Source organism: Gorilla gorilla, chromosome 8 (genome assembly GCF_029281585.2).
Source record: "Gorilla gorilla gorilla isolate KB3781 chromosome 8, NHGRI_mGorGor1-v2.1_pri, whole genome shotgun sequence".
Taxonomy (NCBI): Eukaryota; Metazoa; Chordata; class Mammalia; order Primates; family Hominidae; genus Gorilla; species Gorilla gorilla.
This window is the reverse complement of record NC_073232.2, coordinates 14,154,453-14,160,916: the sequence shown is the minus strand read 5'-3', so window position 1 is coordinate 14,160,916 and position 6,464 is coordinate 14,154,453.

Below are 6,464 nucleotides of genomic sequence, written 5' to 3'. Positions count from 1 at the left end.
GGCAGATGCATGTTCAGAAAAGAACTGAGAAGACCTTAAGTTTTCATGTAGAGCTGATGTCGAGACTAAGAATATGCCAAGCATATTAGCTGATCATTGTCATGACACAGAATATATAAAGATTATGAAATGTGGCTGTTTTTCAAATGTGCGATAAAAACAATAACAAAGCCACAAAGAAACAGGAAAACAGCGTTCATTATGAGGAAGAAAATAAACTGACAGAAACTGTGAAGAATTACAGGCATTGATATTAGTAAGGAAAGACTTTCGGATTTTTATTTGTTATTAAAGTCTTAAAAATTATTTTAGATTAAATAGGCACACGTGTAGGTTTGTTATATAGACACATTACATACTGGTGAGGTTTGGGCCTCTAGTGTACACATCACTTAAATAGTGAACATTGTACCCCATAGGAAGTTTTGTCATCTTTGCCCCTGTCTCCACCTTTCTCCCTTTTGAAGTACTTGATGTCTATTATTTCCATGTTTATGTCCATGTGTACACATTGTTTAGCTTCCCCTTATAAATGAGAATATGTGGTATTTTGTTGTGCTTTTAAGACAGTTCACTTAGAATAATATCCTCTAGTTCCATCCATGCTGCTGAAAAGGACTTAATTTCACTCTTTAGTGGATGCTTAGTATTCCATAAGCATATATGCTTAGTATATGTATGTACATTTAGTATATATATATATGTGCATATTAGTATGTATATGCACATTTTGCCTTCTTTCCACATCCACACTGATATTTGTTGTTTTTTGACATTTTAATAATAGTCTTTCTGACTGGTGCAAGATGATATCTCAATGTGCTTTTAATTTGCATTTTTCTGATGATTGTTAAAAACAGTTTCCTGTATATTTGTCAGCTGCTTGTATGTCTTCATTTGATGAATGTCTGTTCATGTCTTTTGCCTAGTTTTTAATGGGATTGTTTGTGTTTTACTTGTTGAGTTGGTTTGAGTTCCTTATAGAATCTAAATAAAAGTCCTTTGTTGGAGCCTAAATTTGAAAATATTTTTCCCATTCTGTAGATTTTCTGTTGATTATTTCTCTTGCTGCCCATAAGTTTTTTAGTTTAATTCCCATTTATCTGTCTTTGTTACATTTCCTTTTTGGCGTCTTCATCATTATATCTTGGCCTAGCTCAATGTCCAGAAGAGTTTTTCCAAGGTTTTCTCCTAGGACATTCATAGTTTCAGATTTTCCTTGTGGGTCCTTAATCCACGTTGACTTAACTTTGCCAATGGTAAGAGATAGGGGTTTAGTTTCATTATTCGGCTTTGGCTAGCCAGTTTTCTCAATACCATTTAATGGTTACAGTGTCCTTTTCTCATTGTTTGTTTTTCTTTAACTTTGTCAAAGATCAGTTTGTTGTATGTATGCAGCTTTATTTCTAGGTTCTCTATTCTTATTTATCCACGTGTCTACTGTTGTATCAGTACCACATTATTTTAGTTACTATAGTCTGTTAGTATAATTTGAAGTCAGGTAAAGTGATACCTGTGACTTTGTTCTTTTGCTTAGGATTGCCTTTTTATGAAATTTAGATTTTTTTTGTAATTATATGAAGAATAATGTTGGTACTTTGTTAGGAACTGCATTGAATCAGTAGTTTGCTTTGGTCAGTGTGATCATTTTCATGATATTGATTCTCCCAATCCATGAGCATGGTAATCTTTTTATTTGTTTGTTTCATCCATGATTTTTTTCATCAGTATTTTGTATTTCTCCTTGTAGAGATCTTTCACCTGCTTAATTTTATTTATATCTAGATATTTTATTCTGTTTTTGTCTATTGCAAATGGGACTGAATTATTAATTGGGTTTTAGCTTCAACATTATTGGTGTATAGAAATGCTACTGATTTTTCTACATTGATTTTGTATCTTCAAATTTTATTGAAGTTTTTTTTTTTTCAATCAAGTCTAGCAGTCCTTTGAAGGAGTCATTATCGTTTGATAGGTATAAAATCATGTCATCAGAAAAAAATTGATAATTTGAATTTCTCTTTTCCAACTTGGATGGCTTTTATTTTTTTCTACTGCCTGGGTTTTCTGGTGAGGACCTCCAGTTCTATGTTAAATAAGAGTGGTGACAATGGACATTCTTGTCTTTTGCCAGTTCGGAGGGTGAATGCTTTCAACATTTTCCTATTCAGGAAGACATTGGCTGCAGGTTTGTTATGTAAGACTTATTACTTTGAGATATGTCTTCAATACATAGTTTGTTAAGGGTTTTATGAGAAAGAAATGTTGGATTTTATGCAATGCTTTATGTCTCTTTTGAGATGATCATATGGTTTTTGTTTAAATCTTAGTTATATGGTGAATCAAATTTATTAATTTGTGAATGTTGAAACATCCTTTATTCCTGCAAGAAAACCCACTTGATCATGATAAATTATCTCTTCGATGTGCTCTTTGTTTCAGTTTGGTAGTATTTTGTTGAGAATTTTTGCATCCATGTTCATCAGGGATATCAGCCTTCAGATTTCATTTTTAGTCGCGTTGTTGCCTGATTTTGGTATCAAGGTGACACTTGTTTCCTATAATGAGGGATATTATGAAATAGCTTCAGGAAGGTTTGTTTCGGATCTTCTTTGTACATCTCATAAAATTTGGCTGTGAATTCATCTCGTCCTGGGATTTTTTTGTTCTTGCTCTTTTACTAATTAAATGTGCTTGCTTATTATTGGTGTGTTTAGAATTTCTATTTATTTCTGGTTCAATTTTGAGAACTTGTGTATTTCCAAAAATTCAATCATTTTCTTCAGGTTTTCTATTTTGTGTGCACGGAGATGTTCATAGCAATATTTGTTAGTTTTTGTGTTCTGTTCTAACAGTTGCAATGTTGCCTTTGTCATTTCTGATTTTGCTCATTTGAATTTTCTCTGTCTTTCTTGGTTAATATAACTAGCAGTCTATAATTTTGTTTAACCTTTCAAATAACATATTTTTATTATCTTTGATTCTGGCATCATCGTTTTAGTCTCAATCTCATTTGGTTCTCATCTAATATTTCTTATTTTTTTTTCTGCTAGCTTTGGGTTTGATTTGTTCTTGTTTTTCTAGTTCTTAGAGGTGTGACATTAGGTGGTTAATTTGAGGTATTTCTATTTTTTTTTTTTTGAAATGGAGTCTTGCTCTATTGCCCAGGCTACAGTGCAGTGGCACGATCTCGGCTCACTGCACACTCTGCCTCCTGGGTTCAAGTGATTCTCATTCCTCAGCCTCCCAAGTAGCTGGGATTATAGGCACCCACCACCACGCCCAGCTAATTTTTGTATTTTTAGTAGAGATGGGGTTTCACCCATCTTGGCCAGGCTGGTCTCAAACTCCTGACCTTGTGATCCACCCACCCTGGCCTCCCAGAGTGCTGGGATTACAGGCATGAGCCACCATGCCTGGCCTGTTTCTGTCTTTTTGACGTAGACATTTAACACTATAAACTTACCTCTTAGCACTGTTTTTGCTGTATGTTAGAAGTTTTGGTAAGTTGTGTCTCTATTTTCATTGTTTTCAAAATATATTTTTGACTTATGCCTTTGTTTAATGTTTACCCAAAAGTCATTGAAGACAAGTTTTTAGCCTCCATGTAGTTGTATAATTTTGACAATTCTTCTTGGTATTGATTTCTAAATTTATTCTCTTGTAGACTGAGAAGATACTTGATATAACATCAATTTTTTGAATTTATTGAGACTTGCTTTGTGGTCAGGCATATGGTTGATTTTGCAGAATGTTCCACACAGAGATAAGAAAAATATATACTCTGTGGTTGTTGTGTATAATGTACTGTAAATACCCATTAGATCCATTTAGTCTAGAGGCTAGTTAAATCTGAAGTTTCTTTTTAACTTTCTGCCTTGATGACCTGTCAGGGTTATCTATGCATGTGGAAGTATAGCAGCAAATGTTTTCTCATATGTCTAGTGGTATTTGTTTCATGAATCTGGATGCTTCAGAGTTGAATGCATGCATATTTAGGATAGATTGTGTTTTTCGACTGTTTTCAGTTCAAAGTCACTTTCAGCTTACATAAGAATGGCTACTCCTGTTCACTTTTGTTTTCAATTTTTATAGTATATATTTAAAATATATATACTATAAAAATTGATTTTGGTGTGTTTGTAATGAAATCTTTGTTCGTTCCTGTGTCCAGAATGGTATTGCCTAGGTTGTCTTTTAGAGTTTTTATAATTTGGGGTTTTACATTTAAGTGTTTAATCCACCTTCAGTTCATTTTTGAATAGGGTGTAAGGAAGGGGTCTGATTTAAATCACATGAATATGGCTAGCCAGTTATCACAGTACCACTTGTGAAATAGGAAGTCTTTTTCCAATTGCTTGTTTTTCTTAGCTTCATTGAAGATCAGATGGTTGTAGGTGTGTGGCCTTACCTCTGGGCTCTTTATTCTGTTCTATTGGTCTATATGTCTGTTTTTGTACCAGTACCATGCTGTTTTGGTTACTGTAGCCCTGTAGTATAGTTTGAAGTGTGATGCCTCCTGCTTTGTTCTTTTTCCTTTGATTGCCTTGGCTATTTGGGCTCTTTTTTGGTACCATATGAATTTTAAAATAGTTCTTTTCTAGTTCTGTGAAGAATGCCACTGGTAGTTTAATAGGAATAGCATTGACTCTATTAATTGCTTTGGGAAGTATGGCCATTTTAATGACAAAATTTTTTCTATTCATGAGCATAGAATGTTTTTTCCATTTGTTTGTTTTATCTCTGATTTCTTTGAGCTATGTTTTGTAGTTCTCATTGTAGAGATCTTTCCCCTTCCTGATTAGATGTATTCATAGGCATTTTATTCTTTTTATGGCAGTTGTGAATGGGATTGTGTTTCTGACTTGGCTGTTGGCTTGACAGCTGTTGGTGTATAGAAATGCTAGTGATTTTTGTACATTGATTTTGTATTCTGAGACTTCACTGAAGTTGTTTATCAGTTTGTTAAAGAGCTTTTGGAATGAGACTAGGGGGTTTTCTAGATATAGAATCATGTCATCTGCAAACAGGGGTAGTTTTACTTTCTCTTTTCTTATTCGGATGCCCTTTATTTCTCTGTCTTGCCTGATTTCTTAACCACGATTTCCAATACTACGTTGAATAGGCGTGGTGACAGAGGGCATCCTTGTCTTGTGCCACTTTTCAAAGGGCATGCTTTTATATTTTGCCCATTCAGTATGATATTGACTGCGGGTTTGTCATATATGGGTCTTATTATTTTGAGGCATGTTCCTTCAATAACTGGTTTACTGAGTTTTTAACATGACATAGTGTTGAATTTTATCAAAAGCCTTTTCTGCATCTATGAAGATGATTATGTGGTTTTTGTCTTTAGTTATGTTAATGTGATGAATCACATTTTTAATTTGTGTATGTTGAGTCAACCTTGAATCCCAGGGATAACACCTACTTAATTGGGGGAGGCCACCATTGTTTCTGTGTTTCATCCTTTATCAGAATGTTGTTGTGTGTCTCATAACTGTACATTAAATGAAATTGGCTTAAATTTTCACATTAAAAGGAAGATTTGCAGAATGGATTTTAAAAAATCTAGGACCCAACTCTATGTTCTGAACTAGAAACTCACTTTAGGTGAGGACATAAATAATGTGAACATGAAAGACAGAAATAGGTATTGCATGAAAGTAGTAACCAAAAAAGAGCTGTGATAGCTATACTAGGACCAGACACAATACAATTTAGTCAAAAACTCTGACAAGAGATAATCAAGACATAGTACACAGGCATACGTTATAGATATTAAATGTTGGGTTCCAGACCACCAACATAAAAAATAGCACAAAAATGAATTACATAATTTTTTAATTTCAACTGCATATAAAAATTATGCGTACACTATTCTGTAATACATTAGGTGAGCAATAGTATCTAAGGAAACAATGTACATACCTTAATTTAAAAAAATTTTTGTTACAAAATGCTAACAATCATCTGAACCTTCAGCAGGCTGTAATCTGAACTCCAGTTCAGACCTTTCCCCAATAATTCAGACTGGAATGACAAATTGTCCATTCAGCACCTCCTCTTGAGAGTCTAATGGGCATTTCAAGCTCAGGATGCCCCAGAAAAAAATTATTTAATCTCCATGCAATTTAGCTCCACCTTAAATTTTCACAGTCTCAATGATTCCTTTCTTTCCATCATAAAGAACTAAATTTGGGGAGTGATTCTTGCCTTTTAATATTCTCTCATAACCAATATAAAATCTGTGAACAAGGCCTCCGATGTTCACCTTAAAAATTACCCAGAATCTGACCACTTCTCCTCACCTGCTTTACAACCATCCTGTTCCAAATTACTCAATTTCTTACATTGGTTATTAAATAGCTTCCTAACTAGTTTTCCACTTTTATCCCTTACCAACCTACATTCTACTCTCTACACAGCAGCTCAGTTTCATCCAGTGTCGTCTTATCTGTTCT